This window comes from Scyliorhinus canicula, chromosome 17, assembly GCF_902713615.1.
Source record: "Scyliorhinus canicula chromosome 17, sScyCan1.1, whole genome shotgun sequence".
NCBI classification, from domain to species: Eukaryota; Metazoa; Chordata; class Chondrichthyes; order Carcharhiniformes; family Scyliorhinidae; genus Scyliorhinus; species Scyliorhinus canicula.
This window is the reverse complement of record NC_052162.1, coordinates 95886138-95911199: the sequence shown is the minus strand read 5'-3', so window position 1 is coordinate 95911199 and position 25062 is coordinate 95886138. Positions and strand designations below refer to the sequence as shown.

General features: G+C 45.6%; 1 protein-coding gene across 3 annotated transcripts in view; it reads left to right on the top strand.

The window, feature by feature from the left end:
• dock11 (dedicator of cytokinesis 11) overlaps positions 1 to 25062 on the top strand; it is a 321886-nt gene that overhangs the window by 35932 nt on the left and 260892 nt on the right. The window lies entirely within an intron of this gene.

The window sequence follows — 25062 nt, the reverse complement described above, 5'->3', positions numbered from 1 at the left end:
AACTCTGGACCCCCACAGCGGCCTCCAGACCCCCCCCCCCCCCCCCCCACAATTTTCCAAATTGGGGGTCCGCGCACCCCACACTTCATAGGGGCAGGGCACGACCGGGCAAGATGCCACTTGGGAACCTTGGCACAGCCAGGGAGGAACTCTGTGGCAGTGCCAGGGTTCCCTTTTGGCATTGGAACTCCCAGGGTATCACCCAGCCAAGAGACTGACCACACGGGGCCCCCGATCGCCTGGGGCCAGTACGCCCGGTCCATGTTTGTGGAAACCACTGCTAAATGGTGCCCGCTTGGGTTTGTCAAGGCGAGGCCATTAGTTTCCGCATCTTGGGTAACTCCAGCGTGGACACATTCAAGAAGAGCTAACTGTTCACTGAATATGCAAATCTGGATCACACCCATTGAGGATGGGATCCTGACCGCGATGCCTCGCAACATCTCGGTAGATCTCGCGAGGCATAATTGGGGGGGGGGGGGGGGGGGGGGGGGGTCTGGAGGCCGCTGTGGGCATCTCGCAAGATGTACCGGCCGCGTCACGTGCCGAGTCGGGAGCGATGAGGCCGTTACGTTGACCCCAAGTCTCCTCTTCAGGCGGTTTCTTTGTCTTTAAGAATCTGGTTAATTCTGTGGTGCTACCATTTCAATTTCATCCTGCAGCAAGGTTCTCAGAAGTTATCTTTAACTCTGAACTGGTCGAATTGTTTCTTTTTGCTCCCTCTTAATTTGGTTCTGTTTTTAGATGCGTTGTTCCATACACAAACACTCAGCTCAAAATTGGCAATGTGTCCTGCTCCTAGGCACTGGGCAGTATTGCTTTTTCACCAGCTGTGTGTTGTTTCGTCATGGCCTCTGCTTTCAAAGGCATTCAAGATCAAAGCCTAGCTATAGAGGAAGGAGAACAGGCTAGTTAATTAGTGTCACTGCTTCAGTTCAACAGAAGTATTCATTGAGATGGACAGAAAACTGGTTGGCAGTCAGGAATCAATGAGTCGGAATAAACGGGTATTTTTTTGAATGGCAGGCAGCAACTAGTGGGGTCCATCAAGGATCGGTGATGGGATCCTAGATAGTCACTATATTTTTTATGTTTTCGATGAGGGGATGAAATGTAATATCTCCAAGTTTGCAAGTGATGCAAAGCTGAGTGGGAAGGTGAGCAATGAGGAGGATGCAGAGATCCTTCACTGTGATTTGGCCAAGTTGAGTAAGAAGGTAAATGAATGGCAGATAGGACAAAGAAAAGTACAGCAGAGGAACAGGCCCTCCAAGCCCATGCCGACCCGCATGCTGCCCGCCTAAACTAAAATCTTCTATACTTTCAGGGTCCATATCCCTCTATTCCCATCCTATTCATGTATTTGTCAAGATGCCCCTTAAACGTCACTATCGTCCCTGCTTCCACCACCTCCTTGGGCAGCGAGTTCCAGGCACCCACTACCCTCTGTGTAAAAAAAAAACTTGCCTCGTACATCTCCTCTTAGCCTTGCCCCTCGCACCTTAAAGCTATGCCCCCGAGTAATTGACCCCTCTGCCGTGGGAAAAAGCCTCTGACTATCCACTCTGTCTATGCCCCTCATAATTTTGTAGACTTCTATCAGGTCGCCCCTCAACCTCCGTCATTCCAGTGAGAACAAACTGAGTTTATTCAACCTCTCATCATAGCTAATGCCCTCCATACCAGGCAACATCCTGGGAAATCTCTTCTGCACATTCTCTAAAGCCTCCACATCCTTCTGGTAGTGTGGCGACCAGAATTGAACACTATACTCCAAGTATGGCCTAACTAAGGTTCTATACAGCTGCAACATGACTTTGCCAATTTTTATACTCAATGCCCCGGCCAATGAAGACAAGCATGCTGTATGCCTTCTTGACTACCTTCTCCATCTGTGTTGCCCCCCTTTCAGTGACTGTGGACCTGTACATCTAGATCTCTCCGACTGTCAATACTCTTGAGGGTTCTACCATTTATGTGTATTCCCTACCTGCATTAGACCTTCCAAAATGCATTACCTCACATTTGTCCGGATTAAACTCCATCTGCCATCTCTCCGCCCAAGTCTCCAAACGATCTAAATCCTGCTGTATCCTCTGACAGTCCTCATCGCTATCCGCAATTCCACCAACCTTTGTGTCGTCTGCAAACTTACTAATCAGACCAGTTACATTTTCCTCCAAATCATTTATATATACTACAAACAGCAAAGGTCCCAGCACTGATCCCTGCGGAACACCACTAGTCACAGCCCTCCAATCAGAAAAGCACCCTTCAGTTGCTACTCTCTGCCTTCTATGACCTAGCCAGTTCTGTATCCACCTTGCCAGCTCACCCCTGATCCCGTGTAACTTCACCTTTTGTACCAGTCTGCCATGGGGGACCTTGTCAAAGGCCTTACTGGAGTCCATATAGACAACATCCACTGCCCTACCTGCATCAATCATCTTTGTGACCTCCTCGAAAAACTCTATCAAGTTAGTGAGACACGACCTACCCTTCACAAAACCGTGCTGCCTCTCGCTAATACAATTTATATACCGTATATACTCGCGTATCATGCGACCCCTAAATTTTCGTCCCAAAAACATGATTTTATGCTATATCTCGTGTATCATGCGAGTCACTTTTTTGGAAATTCATGCCCAAACTAAAACTTCCAAATGGTATCATTGTCTGTGGATTCTGCAGAGTGGATTCTGTTGTGAAAGCTGTTCGTGAATCGAACAGCTTTCCAGCTGGCTTTACTAGCGTCGTTCTGCCACTTGACGTTTCCATTCATAAAAACGGCAAGTAATACACCCGTGAATTCTGTGAATACTACTCTTCAGATTTTGACCACAGCATTCTGATGGGAAGATGTTCAACCACTTGACGTTTCCATTTATGTTTTTATGAATGGAAACGTCAAGTGGCTGAACATCTTCCCATCAGAAAAAAGGCAAGTAAAACACCTGCGAATTTTGTATCTCACGTATCATGCGACCCCCCAAATTTAGGTTACAATTTAGGTCTTCAAAAGTCGCATAATACGCGAGTATATATGGTAATTTGAATAAATGTGAGGTTATCCATTTGGTAGCAAAAACAGGAAGACAGTCTATTATCTGAATGGCCAGGGTAGATGCAGGACGGATGCTCCTGATGATGGGAGTGTCCAGAACCAGGGACCACAGTCTGAGTATATGGGGTTGAGAAATGAGGAGAAATATCTTCACCCAGAGAGTGGTGAGCCTGTGAAGAAATGTCTCCTCATCTCTGACCTAAATGGTCTACCCCACATCCTCAGACTGTGACCCCTGGTTCTGGACATTCCAGCCATCAGGAGCATCCTTCCCGCATCTACCCTGTCTGTTCCCGGGCCTCGGGAGAATCAGACGCCGAGATTCAAATGAGCCTGACGGCTCACTTAAATATGTAAAACTGGATGGTGCTCACCAAGGGCAGTGCAGCACATCCTCAGTAATTCACTGGGAGCGTCAACCTGGATTATACGTCCCAAGTCTCTGGAGTGGAACTTAAACCCTCAAACTTCTGACTTCTACCAGAGTTACCACTGAGCCACACCAGATGGTGAACAGGTGTGGCTAGAGAATCAATAGATACGTTTTGGTTTAAAACACCTGATACTGCGCAGTGATGTTCAAGATTTATGTATTATTTTGAACTTGATTTTGCTTTGTATCAAACAATAGCAGAACACATTTCGCAAAGACAAGGATGGGAACATCCAAAAAAAAGCTAATTCTGACAATTGGAACCAGAAGGGAAACATTGTGAAGGCCGACAATTCAAAGTTAAACACTCTCACATGATGGATTTCTATGCTATTTAAGAAGTAGTTTGAACTGACGTGCTCCCCACCACATGCTTGTGGTTGTCAGCTTCCTGTATGAGGAGTAGCTGTGGAAACGTGAAGGGGTGTTGCAACTGTTTTGTAAGGGGAAGTTCACCCACATATCATTTCTTGAACGTTCCCCACACTGCACACTGACATGTGACAGGAAGCTGCTGGATATGCTCTATCTGGCACCCAGCAGATTTATACAGCTTAAAGAGTCAAGTGTTTGTTTTGTCTGCCTTGATGTTGACCTGATCCATCTTGTTAAAATGTAAGAATGAAGAGCAATCTGCATGTTCATGATTTATAACCTAGAAATGACTGCTGGTTATATGGGCAACAACTAGAGAGCAGTGCAGTGAGGGTTGGGGGTCTGGGTGAGTGGGGTTTGGATCTGGGTGGTTGGGGGGTCCCAGAGATTGAGTGTTCCAGAGAATGGGGTTTGGGGGTCACAGAGTGGGAGTTGGGGGTCCTGGGGTGTGGGAGTTGGGGGTCCCATAGAGTGGGGGTTGGGGGTCCCGGAGAATGTGAGTTGGGGGTCCCAGAGTGTGATTATTGAGTTATCGGAACAGCAAGACAGTGGTCAGATCCCAGTATTGCAACCTTTAAAATTGAACTCAGGAAATTTAATCAAATGATCATGAATGTTACCAGATCGTTGCTTAAAAGTCCAAATTTTTAACATTGTCCTTCAGAGACCTTTCCAAGAGCAAGTAGAGATTGATAAGGGCTGGCCTTGTCAGCAATCCCCACACACCATGAAAGACGTAAAGCAATAATCTCCTCAACATCTTTCCTGAGGTTTTGTCATCATTCCTGTGGTGTCCAGAATGGGACACAGTACTCAGGCCTGTGGCTTATAAACAATTGCTAAGACTGATTTGCTATTGTAGTCTTTGCCTCTATTAATACGTTCTAGGCACCCATATGCTCTTTAAAGCCTTGTCAACTAGTCCTGCCACCTTCACAAATTTGTGTACATATTGTCGTCCCAGGTCACTCTGTTCCTGCATTCTCTTTAGTTGACATTGCCCCTCCTCATTCTTCCTCCTAAAATGCATCACTTCTAAGATCGATTGAGTCTGCCACATTTTACCAGATTATCCATTCCTCTTGAGTTTGCGATTATCATCCTCACCTTTTGTTACATTTCAGGGTTGTTGCATCATCTACAAGCTTTGAAATTATGTGCCGTACATCTGAGACACAGTCATTCATAGGTGAAAAACTTTGGGCGCGATTCAACTAAACGGGAACCGTCCCATAGCGAATGCGTTTAGCCACATGTTTCCCGGTGCTCATAGCACCAAGAAACACATGGCTATAAAACGGCAACCGCATTAAATAAGGGGCCTCAGCGGGGAATACACGACCGAGACCGCACATAGCCCCGTTTTCTACACTGAGGAGCTCTGCAGGCTGGGATTCCTCAGTATAACGAGAGATCGGGACGCTACCTTTAAATAGCATCCCATCTCCGAGCTGTCTTGCTCTAATATGCAGATTTGCCAAAACGTTGTGGGGCTGGATGTACATCGCATCGTTTCACGAGATTGCGTTAAATCTTGAGAGGCATTGGGAGTCCGGTAGATCCCGGGAATGAAATGAAATGAAAATCGCTTATTGTCACGAGTAGGCTTCAATGAAGTTACTGTGAAAAGCCCCTAGTTGCCACATTCCGGCGCCTGTCCGGGGAGGCTGGTACGGGAGCGGGGTCTCCCGGATTCTATCGGCCTCGCTGCGCTGTGGCGAACTGCTTTTTGGGTGCAGCGTGGCCGTTGGACCACGCCCTACAGTTCACTCCTGCTCTTTGCTTTCTGTCTCCTAGCCAGTTTTATATCCATGCTGCCTCAGCCCTTTTAATCCCATGGTCTTCAGTTTTATGGATAGGTTTATTACATATTGTGGTGGCTCGAGGCAATACCAGATAGACATCAGTAAGGAAGAACAAAGTGTTTATTGGCAACTAACAAGGCTAACCTATGTACAGACACAGAGTTTCTGTCTAGATGTGCACACTCTGGCTTCTGGATTCACTCTGACCACGAACTAGCTCCCCAAGCCCCCACACCTTCTCCTCATTTGTTGGGGTTCGTGCGCTCCAGCATGATAGGCTCTGAATGGTTACATGGATCACGGGGGCATGCCTCTTCAAGGGGCTGAGCTACCACATCCCCCCCCCCCTTTAGGTTCCTCAATAACATATCTACAAATAAGCTATTTACAATAACTATGTATATGGCTGAACAACTAAAATGGGAAGAGAGTCCAAAACAGTCCATCACAGCATTAACCTATTGAGAGATTTCCTGGGTCTCATGGACTGCCTTAATCCCCCAATGGCTTCCCTCAACTCGGAGGTAATGATGTTGTTACCGAAATCAATGCCCCTGGGAGTCAACCAACCCACAGGATTTATTCCCTTCTGTAGCTTGTATCTGGATTATGGATGGGGCCTCCTCAAGACTCCTGGATCCCCTTTGTTCCAACTCCACCACAGGAGCACTGGTGCTGCTTGCTGGCTCTAACTGTTCTAAGATCGGGGTTGTGGTCCCTCGACTGCTTACATGATCAACGTGTTTCTGTGCTATTCTGCCATTCAAATCCACCACGTACCAGACTGGGCCTGACTTGGACACAATTCGTCCTGGTAAAGTTTCTGACCAGGATCGGGTTGTCCCCTTGAAATGATCTATCCCCTTTTTGTGAAGTGTGCTGTTTCACCCACCCCGCCGAATCTGGGAAAGCCAAGTCCAACCGGGTCCTTAGACGACGGCCCAAAGTAATTCTGGTAGTGTGACGCACATTGTGGCATGGGGATTGTATTACAAGACAAAAGAAAGTTGGCCAACCTCAGACGTAGTGGTCTGCTGGACTGCTTCATCGCTGCCCTGAATGTTTGCGCAGCTCTCTCTGCTAACCCATTTGAGGCAGGGTGATAGGGGGCTGTTCTGGTGTCGCGAATACCATTTTGTCTGACAAATAAGCCATGTTAACTTGCTCCTTGGTGTTCAGGGATGTGCAGGTTAGGTTACGGGGATAGGGCGGGGTGGACAGGTGTGTGGCCCTGGATAGAGTGCTCTTTTGGGAGGCTGGTACAGACCCACTGGGCCGAATAATCTCCTTCTGCACTGTAGGGATTCTGTGATTCTATAAACTGTGGACAATGCCCATTCCATTTACTGTGAGGACTAGTATCTCAATTGGGGCTGTTTTGCTCACTTTCACCATGTTTAATCTGTATGTTTCTGGTTCTTCATCTGAATTTCACTCCACTATGTTCATTGGTGCTATAGTTTGCTGATTTCCCCCCCCCCCCCCAAATTGGTGTGTTCTGATAGGTGCAGCAATGTGCCTGGATATGGCCCTTCCTATTGCACCGAAAACCCCTGCAGCAGCATGATTCCTCTGAGTGATCTCCCCCATACTGGTGACAGCCATCTTGACTTCTGGACTGGCTCCCACATTTCTTTCCTGGCCACTGACTACGATCCTGTACCTGAAATCATGGCTGAATTTGCTCTGTGCCTGTTGACCTGACTGCATGCCTTGCAGCCATACCGCCCAACAACTTGTCGACCTCGCCCTCTTTCACGCTTTGAAACCCTGACGGGCGCCTCCCAGCACACTTGGTTGCCTGAGCGATCTTGATCGCCTGGCCTAGTGTATTCTCACATCAACCAAAAGCTTCTTTTGCTCACTTGTGTTATTAAGTACCGCATGTTAAGCGATCACGGAGCATGTCAACAAGTGCGGTACCGAACTCACAATGCTCGACCATTTGCCTGAGACAGGCAACAAAGGCAGAGATCGTTTTCCCAAGATCCCTGACAGCTGAGTTGAACTTGTATCGCTGTAGCATTATCAAGAGTCTGGGGTTGAAAGAGCACAGTGGTTAGCACAGTTGCTTCACAGCTCCAGGGTCCCAGGTTTGATTCCTGGCTCGGGTCACTGTCTGTGTGAAGTCTGCATGTTCTTCCCGTGTCTGCGTGGGTTTCCTCCGGGTGCTCCGGTTTCTTCCCACAAGTCCTGAAAGATTTAGGTAATTTGGACATTCTGAATTCTCCCTCTATACCCAAACAGGTGCTGGAATGTGGCAACTAGGAGCTTTTCACAGTAACCTCATTGCAGTGTTAATGTAAGCCTGCAGTGATAATGTAGCCTACTTGTGACAATAAAGATTATTAAATGTTCCCTGACCATCTTCACCAACTAGTCATAGAATCTCTACGGTGCAGAAGGAGGTAATTTGGCCCATCGACCCTCTGAAAGAGCATACTACCTAGGCACACTCCCCCGCCCTATCCTTGTAACCCCACCTACCCTGGACATCCCTGGAGACTAAGGGGCAATTTTATCATGGCCCATCCACCTAACTTGCACATTTTTGCGCACGTGACTTTGCATCAGGAGCCTCTGGGGACATCAATTTTTAAATAATGTTGTAGGTTGCTAACCCTCGACCTGATAATAGAATAACCTTCTGGTTATCTTCCCCCGTTAATTCATTTGCCATGAAGAAGTAATAGAGCTCTCAATATACTGGCTCCAGTCTTTGGCTACCTGGCCAGTGGGTCTGACTTCCCAGTCATGGGCATTTTTCACTCATTATTCTCTGGTATTATCAATGCTTTCCAACCCTGCGTTTGTCTTGGAAGCTTCTCCCTTCCCCTACGAATTCAACGACTGTGGACTGATGTGTTGGGTAAGCTGGGTCTGCGAGGACTGCGTTTACTGCAGCAGTGAGTGAGACAGGCTTCCAACACTTGAAGAAATACAACTCTATTTTATTGAACTCTTAACTATCATACAAACTTTAACTCTATGTTGATACTATGCTGAATTGACTGGAGGTCTGAGGCTAACCTGACCAGACTATCTTACTACCACGTGGTGTATAGTCTAGTGGTTGCTCACGGGCTCTGACTGTCTCAGAGGCTGGATTCCAAGAGAGCGGGAAAACTAGTGCCCTCTGACTTTATAGTGGTCGTGTCCTGTCTGATGATTGGCTGCTGTGTTCTGTGTGTTCATTGGTCATCCTGTGTGTCAATCACTGCCTGTCTGTGCACCATCATATACTTGTGTGTATATTGTGACACGGACTTGTGATCGATCCTGTTAATACTTATCACCAATATGGTGGCTTAAGGAAACACCAGTTCGATTTCAGTAAGGCAGAGCAAAGTGTTTATTGGCAACTAACAAGTGTAACTTCTACACAGGCACAAGAGTCTATTAAGACTTCGCACTCTGGCTCTCGGGTTTACTCTGACCAGGTCCCCACTTCTGGACCCCACGCTTTCTCCTCTTTGGTCAGGGTTTGCGCGCTCCTGCACGATAGGCTGTCAGCCAGTCACATGGGCCATGAAGGCATGTTCCTTAAAGGGTTCACGCGCTACCACACGTAGTAATTTGGCAAATGCCTTTTGAAAATTCACACGCAGAACATCGACTACACTGTCATCATCAACCCTTTCTGTTACTTCATTGAAGAACTCAGTTAAATTGGTCAAACATGATGTGCCTTAAATTCCTGTTCGCAATCATTTATCAATCCTTACTTTTTTTAAGTGACAATTAATTTTGGCCCCAATTATTATCTTTGCAAGTTACCCCAAGTCTGACGGGTTGACTGGCTTGCAGTAGACAAGTTCATCCCTACTCCCTTTTTTGAGCTGGGTGTGTTATCATTTATAACCCTCACTAGCATCCTTCTCATGTCGAAGGGAGGTTGGCAAGTTGTAGCCAGAGACTCTGCTATCACAATCTAAGACATATCCCATCCAGAGTGGGTGACTTGCCTATTTTGAGCACTGCTAATCTTTTAAGTACTTCACCTTTATCTATTTGTGTCTCATCCAGGGTCCCTGCTCTCGCTCTCGCTTCATTTACTGCTACATGGGTAACAAGCCCTTATTAGCGAAAGGGAGGTGCAAAGACTTCATTCATTTCCTTAGCTTTATCCTCTGCACCCGCAAAATCAGCTTCCTGTTCCCAAATCGATCCTGCCCTTACTATGACTATCTGTTAAATAAAATAACTTTGCATTTCCTTTTATATTAGCTGCTAATCCATTCTTATGGACTCTGCTGTTCTTATTTCTGCTTTCACTACTTTTCATATTCTATTACCTCCAAATTCACAACATTCATAATGTAGTTATGGGGAAACATCCTCTTGACTAACACAGGCTAATTTTTCTCTCTCTTCACCACAGTGACTCAATGCATATTTGAGAATTTATTCTTTGGATGATGCCTCAATGACTAACTTGCGTAGAAGACGTCATGTCCTGGGCTGAATAACTTTGTGGTTTTTGGCATGTATGGGCATTGCTTTGGAAATGGATGACAGTGATGACTTTTAACCAAGAGGATGCACCATAATTAAAATTTACTCCCCTCACAATGTCATTGCTGAAGGCAAGAGAAAAGATTAATATCCAGAGTTCTGATCACAATCCTTAACTGTTAACTGTGAAGTAGTTCAAGAGCCTGTCAGAAAACTGTAGGAAATGTTAAATGCCTGAAGGGCTATGAACTCGCACTGTAGAGGACAGGTCCGGATGAGTGTTGTACTGAGTGCAGTATTGTGGGTGAGTCTGGAGCAGAGGATGAGAGTTATACTGAGCTTTGGCCCCAGTGTTCTAGTTCGACCATAACTATTACGTTCATGATGCAACTTTAGTGATGTGAGATTTCTTCACGATTGCATTATCTTTTTAAGAAACTAGATAATCCTGTGGTGTTTCACTGGTGATGTTAGCCCCCAGATTGTAGTCTCAGTTAACATACTCTGCACACGTGTTGCACAGCTATGTCTTTGAGCTCTGTGATTAGATTTACATCATTGTGTGAATTTGTATTGTAGGAAAGTGCATGCAATATGAATTCATAGACTGGAGGATGGGAACTGACAGGAGATGTACACATTATAGCAATAATGAGCATACATTTCTGTGGTAGTATGACTAGAGGTACTATGGTACCTGGGAGTGTGAGCTGCTATTGGTGCAGAAGGCTCACTGCCCATTGGCCCAAGTGTTGTCTTCTCATTGGTTGAGAGGAAGGTAGCTCCGCCTATGAGGCGGAGTATAAGAACCCGTGTTTCCCAGCAGCCATCATTCTTTCTGTAGTCAAGCTGCTGGGCACACTTCTTGTAGATTAAAGCCTTCGATTCGGACTACTCCTTCGTTTCTGTGTTCATTGATCACGCATCAATTTCTATCACACCATGCACAATCTGAGGACGTCCCAAAGCACTTCACACTCATTAAGCGACTTCTTTGAAGTGCAGTCACCTGTAATATCAGAAATGTGGTGGCCAATTAGCTCATACTGCCATGTGATCATGGCTCAGTTGTTTGCTTTTAGTGAAGTTGCTTGAGGGCTAAACGTCGGTCAGGACACCAGGAAAACTCCTTTTGCTTTTTGAAACAGCGCTGCAGAGTCTTCACATCTCATTCAAAAATGAATCACATAAGGTTAGTCTGGAGGTACAGCAGATGATTGCTAGGAGAATGGAATATAAAAATAGGGAAGCTTTACTGCTGCTGTACAAGACCACATCTGGAATAGGGTTTTAGTCTCCTTATTTGAGAACGTACGTAATTGCATTAGAAGTAGTTCAAAGAAGGTTCATTTGACTCATTCTGGGCTTAAAGGGTTCATCTTGTAGAAAGGTTGGACAGTTGGCCCTATACCCATAGGAGTTTAGAAGAATGAGAGGTGATCTGATTGAAACATAGAAGAAACATAGAAGGGGAGTTGACAGGGTGGATGCCCAGAGGATGTGGGGTAGACTAGAATCTTTAAGAATAAGAGGCCTCCCTTTTAAGACTTGAGATGTTGGGAAGTTGTTTTTATGAGGGTTGTTAGTCTGTGGAATTCTCCCAGAAGGCAGTGGAGGCTCGGGCAGAGAAGGCCAGATTTATGATAGGCAAAGAGTCGAGGGATAAGTGGGGGGGGGGGGGGAAGCACACAGGAGTTTGGAGTTGAGACCATAACAAGATCAGACATGATTTTATTGGATGGCTAAACAGGCTTGAAGGACTGCATGGCCTACTCCTGCCCTTCCGTCCAGTGTTCCAAAAGATGGTATCTCTGCCAGTGCTGCACTCCCTCGGTATTGAAGGGCTCATCTAAATTCTGAGCTCAGGGGTTGGATTCTCCGATTCCCCCAGCAGCATGTTTCTCAGTAGCGCAAAGTTTGCTGCAGGGGGTTTTATATTCCCGCCGCTTGTCAATGGGATTTCCCATTGAAGCCACACCACGCTGTTGGAAAACCCACGGGCGGGGGCTCACTGCCGGTGACAATAAAGAATCCCAACGACCAGACGTCTGTGCAAGGAGGCCAAACATCTTAAAATGTGCTTGCGTGTTGCGTGTTGTTGCATGCGTGTGTGTCTTAAAATAGCAGAGCAAGAAGTCTTACAACACCAGGTTAAAGTCCAACAGGTTTGTTTTGAATCACTAGCTTTCGGAGCACAGCTCCTTCCTCAGGTGCTTTAAAATAGCATGGCGCACGGGCACTGTGGGTTCAAGGTGGTGAAGGGCAGTTGTGGGCCAACATCTCGGGAGCTGAGCAACATCTGGAATGGGTCTCTGGACAGTCGGATGAGGCTGGGACAGTGGACTTGTAATATAATCTTTATTATTGCCCCAAGTAGGCTGAAAATCCCCTAGCTGCCACACTCCGACCCCTGTTCGGGTGCATAGAGGGAGAATTCAGAATGTCCAATTCACCTAACAAGCATGTCTTTCGGGACTTGTGGGAGGAAACCGGAGCACCCGGAGGAAACGCACGCAGACATTGGGAGAACGTGCAGACTCCGCACAGGCAGTGACCTAAGCAAGAATCAAACCTGGGACCCTGGTGCTGTGAAGCAACAGTGCTAACCACTGTGCTTGCTGGATGGGCACTCCATTACATCCAAGTTACTACATGGAAGCAAAGCCTTGACCCAATCAGTCCCCCAAATGGAGTATCAGTCCTATACAATAATATCATAATCCCATCTGCCTTCCCTGTTCCCGTACAACGCTTCTACACCTTTCCTTCAGTCGTGTCTTTAAAAAGATGAGATCAAGTGGGCTGACAGAATTTCCCCTCGAGGCAGCAATGGCTTCAAATCCCACCGTGGCTGTTTGAGAATTCTGATTTGATTCTTTAAAAATCCGCAATTTAAAAATGTTCTGGTGTCAGTAAAAGATGTCATGAACTAACCATTCTTGAAACGTAAACACCCATTTGTCTAAAGTCCCCTTGGGAAGGAAAGCTGCCCTCTTTATCTATTCCACCCCAACTTGATTAACATCACTAGCTTCTTGGGGCAACTAGAGATGGTCACATTCTGGATTGGATTGGATTGGATTTGTTTATTGTCACGTGTACCTAGGTACAGTGAAAAGTATTTTTCTGCAAGCAGCTCAACAGATCATTCAGTGCATGGGAAGAAAAGGGAATTAAATATATTCAAGAAAATACGTAATAGGGCAACACAAGATATACAATGTAACTACATAAGCATTGGCATCGGATGAAGCATACAGGATGTAGTGTTAATGAGGTCAGTCAATAAGAGGGTCATTTAGGAGTCTGGTGACAGTGGGGAAGAAGCTGTTTTTGAGTCTGTTCGTGCGTGTTCTCAGACTTCTGTATCTCCTGCCCAATGGAAGAAGTTGGAAAAGTGAGTAAGCCGGATGGGAGGGTTCCTTGATTATGCTGCCCGCTTTCCCCAGGCAGTGGGAGGTGTAGATGGAGTCCATGGATGGGAGGCAGGTTCGTGTGATGGACTGGGCGGTATTCACGACTCTCTGAAGTTCCTTGCGGTCCTGGGCCGAGCAGTTCCCACCAGATTGTGATGCAGCCCGATAGGATGCTTTCTATGGTGCATCTGTAAAAATTGGTAAGGATGAATGTGGACAAGCCGAATTTCCTTAGTTTCCTGAGGAAGTATAGACGCTGTTGTGCTTTCTTGGTGATAGCGTCGACGTGAGTGGACCAGGACAGATTTTTGAAGATGTGCACCCCTAGGAATTTGAAACTGCTAACCATCTCCACCTCGGCCCCGTTGATGCTGACAGGGGTGTGCACAGTACTTTGCTTCCTGGTCAATGACCAGCTCTTTAGTTTTGCTGGCATTGAGGGAGAGATTGTTGTCGTTACACCACTCCACCACTCTCTATCTCCCTCCTGTATTCTGACTCGTCGTTATTCGAGATCCGACCCACTATGGTCGTATCGTCAGCAAACTTGTAGATGGAGTTGGAACCAGGTTTTGCCATGCAGTCGTGTGTGTACAGGGAGTAGAGTAGGGGGTTAAGTACACAGCCTTGCGGGGCACCGGTATTGAGGACTATTGTGGAGGAGGTGTTGGTGTTCATTCTTACTGATTGTGGTCTGTTGGTCAGAAAATCAAGGATCCAGTTGCAGAGTGGAGAGCCAAGTCCTAGGTTTTGGAGCTTTGATATGAGCTTGGCTGGGATTATGGTGTTGAAGGCGGAGCTGCAGTCAATAAATAGGAGTCTGATGTAGGAATCCTTGTTTTCGAGATGCTCTAGGGAGGAGTGTAGGGCCAGGGAAATGGCGTCTGATGTGGACCGGTTGCGATGGTATGCGACTTGAAGTGGGTCCAGGCGTTCTGGGAGTATGGAGGTGATGCGCTTCATGATCAGCCTCTCAAAGCACTTCATTACAACTGACGTCAGTCCACCGGGCGGTAGTCATTGAGGCATGTTGCCTAGTTCTTCTTTGGTACCGGTATGATGGTGGTCTTCTTGAAGCAGGTGGGGACCTCGGAGTGGAGTAGGGACAGGTTAAAGATGTCTGTGAGCTGGTCTGCGCAGGCTCCGAGTGCACGACCAGGGATCCCGTCCGGGCCCGTCGCCTTCTGCGGGTTCACTTTCAGGAAGGCCGATCTGACTTCGGAAGCTGTGATGGTGGGTATGGGTGAATTATGGGCTGCTGGGGCACTTGACAACGGATTGTTGGTTATCTGCTCGAACCCGAGCATAGAATGCATTAAGTTAATCGGGGAGGGGTGCGCTGCTACCAGAGATACTGCTCGGCTTGACAATGCTTCTGACAATGTTTAAAGAAATAACACTTGCATTCCAGTAACCACTTCCCGGGAAATGGCATTGGTTGTGTGTTTTGCAATTGTACAATAAGGCAGTTCCATTTATTTAAGCAAAATGCATATTTCAGATTGTATGTCCTTCGCCCAGCCATAGAGTGCAGCCAATCAATACAGGTTTGTAATTTTCCATACTTTGCAGTCATGGTGAATGCTAAATCATTTTGTCAGTGAGGCACTTAAGTAATTATATATGCTGGGTCTGTTAAATTGGAAAATGGCACACTTAATGGCCCCACTTCCAGTATTACCTTGTTAGCACTGCAGCTCTGAGTTGATGGGTACGGTTATAGCTCACGCTGATTGACCAGAAAGAAACATAGGAACTGGAATAAGTCATTTAACCCCTTAAGCCTGCTCCACACAATTCAGTGAGATAATGGCTGACCTGTAACCTAATCCCACAGCCCGCCTTTGCCCCATATCCCTTATTAGCTTTGGATAACAAAAAAAAATGTATCAATCTCAGAGTTAAAATGAACAATTGATCTAGTGCCAATTACTGTTTATGGAATTTCTATCACTTTTTTTGTGTGGAAGGTGTCACTTTGACATTGTTTCCTGTCAAAGCTGAAAATGTGTTTTTCTTTAATTTTCCATTTGAGGGGCAAATTGAGGGGCAAATTAATGTGGTCAATCCGCCTCCCCTGCGCATCTTTGGGTTGTGGGGGTGAGACCCACGCAAACACGGGGAGAATATGCAAACTCCACACAGACAGTGATCGAACCCGGATCCTCGGTGGAGTAATGCAGCAGTGCTAACCACTGAGCCACCATGATGCCCAGAAAAAGCTAAACAATTTGTGATGGTTAATCTGTTGCATGTTTGCTTATCTGAAAGTAATTTTGTGCTTCACATACATTTCGGTTCATAATTTCTTCTTATCTGAAGACAGTTCAATCCTGAAATAATTGTCATGAAATAATCTATTACAAGTTTATGGTTTGAGGCTGTTATATCAGCAGAATATAAAATGTGTCCTGTGCAGCACCTTTAACAAAATGGAAGAATATCAGAGTATGATTCTATGCCTCACCAAGGCAATTCGTGCCAGAAGCTGAGCAACAATAGGTATGGAGATAGTGGCAGTGATTGATGGAAAATTAAAAAGAGGTGTGATTTACAGACGGATTTGGAATAGAGGGCTTTAAAGAGAGCTTCCAGAGGCTTTTGTTACATGTCCTCCCTAATTTATATGAACAAAGAAAGAACAGTGGAGAGGCAGTGAGAGCATTCAAGGAACAAACAGGTGAACCGGAAACGTTGTTTATTCCTATTTGGTGCTGGAGTGGAAAGGGAACTGTAGCTAAACCATGGTTTGCAAGGGAATATACGGATGGTATTAGATTCAAAGAAGAAGCATACGAATTAGCAAATAAATGCAATAGACCTGAGGATCGATGGGCCAAATGGCCTCCTTCTGCACTGTAAATTCTATGATTGGGAACAATTTAAAATTCAGCAAAGGCAGACCAAGGGATTGATTAAGAAGGGGAAAATACAATATGAAAGTAAGCTAGCAGGGGTCATAAAAACTGACTGTAAAAGTTTCTATAAGTATGTAAAGAGAAAAAGACTGACAAAGGCGAATGTAGGCCCCTTACAGTCAGAAACGGGGAATTCATAACGGGAACAAAGAAATGGCTGAGGAACTAAATTTGTACTTTGCTTCTGTCTTCACAAAGGAAAACATGAATAATGTACCAGAAGTTCTGAGAAAAACAAGTTTTAGTGATGAGCTGAAGGAAATCAGTATTTGTGAAGAATTGGTTGGGGAAATTTAATGGGATTGAAGACCGATAAATCTCCAGGGACTGATAATTTTCATCCCAAAGTACTTAAGGGAGTGGCCCTAGAAATAATAGATTCATTGGTGGTGTTTTTCCAAAGTTCTTTGGATTCTGGAATGGTTCCTACTGATTGGAGGGTAGCTAATATGAGCTACCAGACAGACCAAGCTCTTCCCGTGTCTGCATGTGTTTCCTTTGGGTGCTCTGCTTTCCTCCCACAGGCCACAGATGTGCAGGTTAGGTGGATTGGCCATGCTAAATTGCCCTTCGTGCCCAAAAAGGTTAGGTGGGGTTATTGGGTTACGGGATAGGGTGAAGGTGTGGGCTTAAGTTGTGTGCTCTTTCGCAAGGCCCCTGCAGACTCTATGGGCTGAATGGCCTCCTTCTGCACTGTAAATGAAAAAAAAAAGAAGCATATTCTATAATATGGTCAAAGGTAACCTGAGGTGGCAGAGAAGATTGTCATTGTGTTTGTTGAAAGGTTGAGGTGGTTGGCTCCTTTGAAGCTTGCTTGCTGGATTGTTGAATTCTTGAAAGGCCAGCCTTATTGCGAAAATCATTCATGAGATGTGGGATCTCTGGAAAGACCAACATTTATTTGCCTATTATTCCCTGATTGTTCAGTGGATCCCAAGCCAGATGGTAAAGTACGAAACTAGACATAATTTATTTTATTGGTAGTTGGTTTATTTACGGAATTCAGCTTTACATATGTGTGTCTCCTATCTATTAACACCCAGAATCCCAGCAGTCTTTCTTTATAAGTGCTCAATGTACTTAATACATCAAAGCACTTCACTTGTGTATGCTTAACCTTGATAATTTAGTTAACATTGACACGAACTGTCTTAAAGAAGGTAGCGATGAGCCGCCTCCCGGGACACAACTGAATGGTTTGCTAGGCTGTTACCACGGGAAGTTTAAAGTCATCCATGTTGCTATGGGTGTGAAATCATCCATAGATCAGACCGGGTAAGGACAGTGTTAAACTGGATGGGTTTTTGACAAGAAACCCAAAAAATGACAAGAAATTTGAATAACTCATGCTAGCTTTTTATCCCAGTTTTTAGTAACTGAGTGAATATTTAACTAAATGGGCAGTACAGTAGCACAGTGGTTAGATCAGTTGCTTCACAGCTCCAGGGGCTGAGGTTTGATTCCCGGCTTGGGTCACTGTCTGTGCGGAGTCTGCACGTTCTCCCCGTGTCTGCATGGGTTTCCTCCGGGTGCTCCGGTTTGCTCCCACAGTCCAAAGATGTGCTTGTTAGGTCAAATGGCCATGCTAAATTGCCCTTCGTGTCCAGACAAAGGTTTGGGTGGGGTTGATGGGCTGCGGGGATGGGATGGAGGTGTGGGCTTCAGTGGGGTCCTCTTTCAAAGGGCCGGTGCAGACTCAAAGGGCCAAATGGCCTCCTGCACTGTAAATTCTATGATAAATCCCCCAGTTGCAGTGGGAGGATTTCATCTCATATCCTCCAGACCGCTGGATTATTAGACCAGTAACATAACCGTAATGCTACTGTACCAAAGGCGATTGACTAAATGAGGCAAGGAGAGGAATGGAAACTCAGCAAAAACATAACAAATGCTTTCCCTTCGAGTTGGTGTGGTAGGTGTGAATGGAGTAGAAAGGCTCAGCAATCATGGAAAGTTCATTCAAAGCCTGAAGAAAGCAAAATGGAACAAACTCCAAGGCGTAGGTTTGACTAAATGCAGAGTCAGGTGATACTTTCAGCTATTCTGGCACCAGCCCTTCAGGGATTACATTTTGTGAATTGCTCAGTTATATTTTGTGTAGCTGACGAGCATATTCCAAGGTTCAACAGATCACCTGCGAATCTCCACTGGGGAGATCAGTGATGATAAAATTGGATGGCAGCCTCTAATATGCATTGCTCAGGCTGCCAACGGTAGACATGACTGCTCTTGATTATAGTTGTATCCATCTATCCAATCAGTAGCTTACCAGTGGGGAGGGGGTGGGGGGGGGGGGGGTGAACTGTGGGTCGGGGCTCAAGGGTATTTCCCGAAAATATCAATTTTTTTGTATTGATCTGCCGTTCTGTTCACTGGGATTTTTTTTTAAATTTAGAGTATCCAATTAAGGGGCAATTTAGCATGGCCAATCCACCTAGCCTGCACATCTTTGGGTTGTGGGGGCAAAGTCCATGAAAACACGGGGAGAATATGCAAACTCCACACAGACAGTGACCCAGAGCCGGGATCGAACCTACGACCTCAGCACCGTGAGGCAGCAATGCTAACCACTGTGGCACCGTGCTGCCCTGCTCACTGGGATGTTACCGTGAATCATAAATTCACTGCTAGATTAACAGCACATAACTGAGCCTTGGATTTTGTGCAATATGTTTTTGGACTGACAGGACGATCTCTTTTTACTTGCTTTATTTGAATAGTTAAAATAATGAAACATTGATGTTTATGTTTGAACCTCATTGTGAAATTCCTATTTGCAATTGGAGCACTTGAAGTTGTTTTGTTTGGTGTGGGGAACTTGTATCCAAACACACTTTCTGAATAATCTTTCCTCTGCCTCTTCCTCAGTCTCTATCACGGAGGCTTTTTCTCACACTATCACCCCAGTGATTAAATGTAATCTTTGCTTAACCAGAAGGTTCTTTGAATGTTGTAAATGGCCACGCCCCATTAAAATGGAGTATGAAATTTGAAAAATGAACTGACGCTGTATACATTTTCTTGTCTTCCGGAACTATCCGTGGGCTTGGTCCCGGAAGTCTCTGATAATTCAAGGGTTAAATAAAAATATAAAGGTATCGACGTTCACATGTTTCTTAAAATAGATTTGAACAGTTACTTCCTGTGGCGACGCAAACTGAAAGTATGATTTGGATTAGAAATTATTGTAGAAATGATTGTATCCGATCAACAGCTGAATTTTGTTAATTTGCTGAGAGTCTTTTATCTGATAAGTGATGTGTTGGGTATGCTGGGTCTGCGAGGACTGTGTTTACCAGAGCAGTGAGAGAGACAGGCTACCAACACTTGTAGAAGTACAACTCTATTTTATTTAACTATGAGCTGTTAAACATACTTGCACAGTGGGTTGACACTATGTTAGGTTGACTGCAGACCTGAGGCTAACCTGACCAGGCTATACTGCTTGCACATGGTAGATGTTCGTGTTACTGATCACAGGCTCTGGCTGTCTCAGAGGCTGCATCCCGAATGAGTGGGAAAACTAGTGCCCTCTGGCTTTATAGTGGCCGTGTCCGGTCTGGTGATTGGCTGCTGTGTTCTGTGTGTTGATTGGTCTTTCAGTGTGTCAGTCAGTGTCTGTCTGTGTATATTATGACTTGTGTGTATATTATGACAAGTTACAGACACTTCCAATGCCAAATTTCTGCAAACACTTGGCAACCAGATTTTTGTGCAAAGGAGATTAGGAGCACGATTTAATGCCCAGAAAACAGAGCCCCGTTTTGGATGCGTCTAGTGGGGTGTTTCTTGGTGCCTGCAGTGCTAATCTTGCTATCAAATGGGGCTTCTTTTTTGGCCTTGGCAAGGAGTGCCCCACCGAGGCACTTATCCTACTTAAGTTTACTAATCTGGATTTCGCCCCGTTGCGCGAGGTCCAGATTGTGACGACTTGTGCGATCACAGGGGAGTTTTCCACATGGCGTCACGAAATTCTGGCGCGACGAGGCCGTTTAATTGCACACGAAAAATCTGGGGCTATAGTTTTCTTCTCTCAGTTCCTTTCGAACGTAAAATGTGTTTTTGACAAGCGGCGATTCCCCCACCTTGTGTCCACTATTTGACAGTCAGATTCTTACAGCTTCTGCTATGGTCAGTCGGAACTGAAGCCAATGAGATGGTGCTTGAGATTGGCCAGGAGCTCGTTGCCTCTTAAGTTGTCTGTCAGAGAAAGAATATGAAATGCGATTGTGTTTCATTCGCATGCAGTACTCGGGACTCTGTTTAGTGTCTAAAAAACTGAGTCTTTTGATGACTGCTGAAGCTGGCAGTATCTGGAATATATCCAGATCCACTCAGACTCTCAGAGCAACCCTAACAAACTATTATGTTTTTGCAAGGTTTTCCGTGCTCTTCCCATCCTATTTAATTTGTCCAGGGCAACAGATCCATTTGTCCTTTTTTCATAAAGCAGTCCAGCTCAGTCCTGAAAAAAATAGATTCACCTTTGTATGGTGCTAGTCATGACAATCCCAAAGTGTTTTACAGCCGATAAAGTATTTGGAAAGTCTGACCACTATTGTAATCGTTAGAATGATGCAGCACAGAAAGAGGCCATTTGGCCCATCGCACCTGCGCTGGCGCTTTGGAAGAGCTAGAATCCCATTCCCTGCCCTATCTCTGAGGCCTTGCAACTGTTTCCCATTTGAAAGTTGGCATTGCATCTGCTTCCTTCATGCAGGAATTGCATAGAATCTTAGAAACCCTACAGTGCAGAAGGAGGCCATTCGGCCCATCGGGTCAGCACTGACCCTTCGAATGAGCACTCTGCCCATTGGCGAGTGACCACCTCGCTTTATTCCCGTAATCCCATAATATAACCTGCACATCCATGGATATTAAGGGGCAATTTAGCATGCCCAATCCACATAACCCGCACATCTTTAAACTGTGGGAGGAAACCCACGCAGACATGAGGAGAACGTACAAACGCCACACAGACAGTGACTCAAGGTCAGAATTGAACTGGGCGCTGTGAGGCAGATCAGAACAGCTAAACTGTGCAACAACAATTTCTCCTTTCTCTCAGCCTCTGGACTACTTACAATTACCTTGTATTTCTGTTCTCAAGTTGGCTGTCACCTCTGTCACTGGAAACCGTTTCATTTTATTAACACTACCAAAACATTTCATGACTTTGAATACCAATTTAAATTTCCCATTAAGTTTCTGTGTTCTGAGGAGAACAGCCCCTGTATGAAGAGAGATTAAACAGTTTGGGCTTATGCTTGCTGGAGTTTAGCAGAATGAGAGTGACCCTTACAGGGTCAGCAGGGTAGCATGGTGGTTAGCATAAATGCTTCACAGCTCCAGGGTCCCAGGTTCGATTCCCGGCTGGGTCACTGTCTGTGTGGAGTCTGCACGTCCTCCCCCTGTGTGCGTGGGTTTCCTCCGGGTGCTCCGGTTTCCTCCCACAGTCCAAAGATGTGCGGGTTAGGTGGATTGGCCATGCTAAATTGCCCGTAGTGTCCTAATAAAAGTACGGTTAAGGGGGGGGGGGGGGGGGTTGTTGGGTTACGGGTATAGGGTGGATACGTGGGTTTGAGTAGGGTGATCATGGCTCGGCACAACATTGAGGGCCGAAGGGCCTGTTCTGTGCTGTACTGTTCTATGTTCTATGTTCTATCTGATCGAGGTGTATAAAATACTAAATGGGATTGATGAAGTAAACGTAAACCACATGCTCCCCCTTGATAATCTTTATTATTGTCACAAGTAGGCTTACATTAAGACTGCAATAAAATTACTGTGAAAATTGAGGGCAATCTAGAACGAGAGGTCACATGTATATCGAGAGGCGGTAGATTTAGAACTGTGATGAGGAGGAACTACTTCTTGCAGTGGGTGGTGAATTGGTGGAACTCGCTGCCCCATAGTAAGGTGGAATCTGAGTGAGTAAATGGTTTCAAGAAGGAGATATATATATATATTTCTGATTAATAAAAACAGGTTAAAGGGATATGGAGAACAAGTAAGAGGTAAATTTGAGACCAGGAAGAGATCAGCCATGATCTGATTGAATGGCGGCGCAAGCTCGAAGGACTGGGTTGCCTACTCCTGCTCCTAATTCCTATATTCTAATGTTCCTTATCCCTTGCTTCCTTTAGTTTCCAAAAATCAATCCGTCTCTATCTTGAATGTACAATGTGGATTTCTCCCAGCAAATCTATATTTGCTTTTTGTAGGTCTCGCGTTCCAACACTAAAGATTTTTATCCTGTCCGTAAACTTGCAGATAATTCCCCAACATCTTTGCCTTTTACTGTTTTCATTAATTATTTAGACAATGATCTTAATACCGGTCCCATCAGAACATCATGAGTAACATCTCCAAGCAGATCCAAATTCATTAATAACCACTTTCTGGCGACAGCCAATTCTCAGTCCACCACCGCAGATTATTGCTCATTCCAGAAATAGTTGGGCAGCAACTTTGAGTGAGGACTGTGGATCCCTATCACAGAGACAGTGGGAATCTAGAAGGCTAAGCTAGTGGAGGTTAATGTAAACTAAAGGTACGGATCATGGAAGCGGCATAATGTGTTGATCGCTGGCTGAATATAATAACTTTACCATTGTAACAAGGGTTGGCCGCACCACTAATGTGCACAGCAGCTGTAGGTGAGGTCTCCCATAGACTTTAGTTCACTGTCTAACAGTGGACAAAATTGGGCGACCTGCCGGAGCCGAATTCCACCTCAGTTGCGCTCCTGCAATCCCTGATCCTTAGCCATGCAAACCTATGCATGGTGAGGATTGTGAGGGATTCCCGAGGGAATCCCACTATCGGGCTGCCATTTTGAGTGGGCAGCCCATTGATAGAGAGGTCCCACAGCTCGCCAACCCACTCCCGCATTGCAATTCAACCCCTGCCTGCGTCACATTTCAGCTCCCCACCCCTGGATTTTCTGCATTCTCCCACTCCTCCCAAGTACAGGGATAACCTTCCCCTTTCCCCCCCCCTTCCCCCCCCCCCCCCAATAGAGACCCCCTGAATAAAGAGACCCCCCCCCCCCCCCCCCAGAAAAGTGACACCTGTCAGGAAGCTGGAGATCAGTCCAGACAGAGGAAGTGAAAGAAATTGTTGCTTTAACACTCACCTGGACAATATATCTGCTGGCTCAGACACATGAAGCAGCCCCTGTCTGTTCCTGGAAAAACAGTGAGCTGTGTTTAACCCCCCTGCAGATCTTTGAACTGCAAACCATTCATTACTCTTAGATATTGATTTTCATAGGCTGTGATTGACAGCTTCCACACACCCACAGCTGTCAGTATTGCTCCATTCATCTCCCGTTCACAGATCAGTAACTTGAAGTGCTCTAACACAATGTTTATAAACATCCAGCTTTGATTAACAGCCCCTGGAGCACCAGAATCAGAGTTACGTGCTGTCAATTTCAAGCTGGCCACTTATAAATCACTTGAGCATGAAAGCAGGTGATTGGAAAGCACGCAATGGCTCTCATCAAGAGAGAGAAAGCGGGGCAGGTTGGGGGGCACAGGGCCAGGAGACGCAAGGGCCCGAACAGCATGAGACAGCAGGGCCTCTCAGGTCAAGATGCTGCCAAACGTGGACCACTGCATAGGCAGGATTTGAACCCTGACCCAGAAGTGAACTCTCCATCGCCCTTCCTTCTCATCAATAATTGTGATATATGCATATTTGCGGTTTATAATTGTTTTTTGTTGGTTATGCTGGGGAGGGATGAGGCAACTGCTCTTGACACTGTTAATAATTCCACTGTATTGCCATGGAAACAAAAACCATACTTGCTTCTTTAAGATGAGGCCTAACCTAATGGTCAGCAACCTGCGGCCCATCTGGGTACTGAATGTGGCCTCGGAGACATTTTGTTGACCGTTGCTCACACACAAGGTTCCACATTTCGCTAATTTTCATCTGTATCGTGTTTCTTCGTACCAGTATGACTGTCGTGATTCATGTGTAAAGCAAATGAGGTACGTGCTCACACAACATTGACTACGAGAGCCGTGTGCTCCCTCTGTCTCAAAAGTTTTATAATTCTTTTGTTTTTATCATTTGAAATCGATGAGCATTCTATTAATTTGTAAGTGATTATTTTAAGCATTTTATATAGCTCATTCTGAAATATTCAGTGTGCATTGAATGTATTTAATCTTATTCATGAGGTCAGGATTAGTGAAGAAGCCCGATTTCAATCTTGCAGCCCATTGAGATGAAAGAGGGCCACTCATGAGGCCCACCCGCCAGCCTTGGTTGCCCATCCCTGCCCTTAACTCTTGGATGTTCAGTTTGGTGAAAATCCAGCACCTGCTGTATATTTTATGTTGTATTAAATTCTTGATTTCTCGAGGAATTAAGGGCTATGGGGAGAGAGCGGGTAAATGGAGTTGGAATCAACCATGATTGAATGGTGGAGTGGACTCGATGGGCCGAATGGCCTTACTTCCGCTCCTATGTCTTATGGTCTTATGTTCTTATGGTATTTTATGTTATCCCTGAGGTCTCACAAAAACACAAAATGAAAAGCTAGCGCTGGGCTGTATTTTAATGAATTGATTACAGTTGAGTC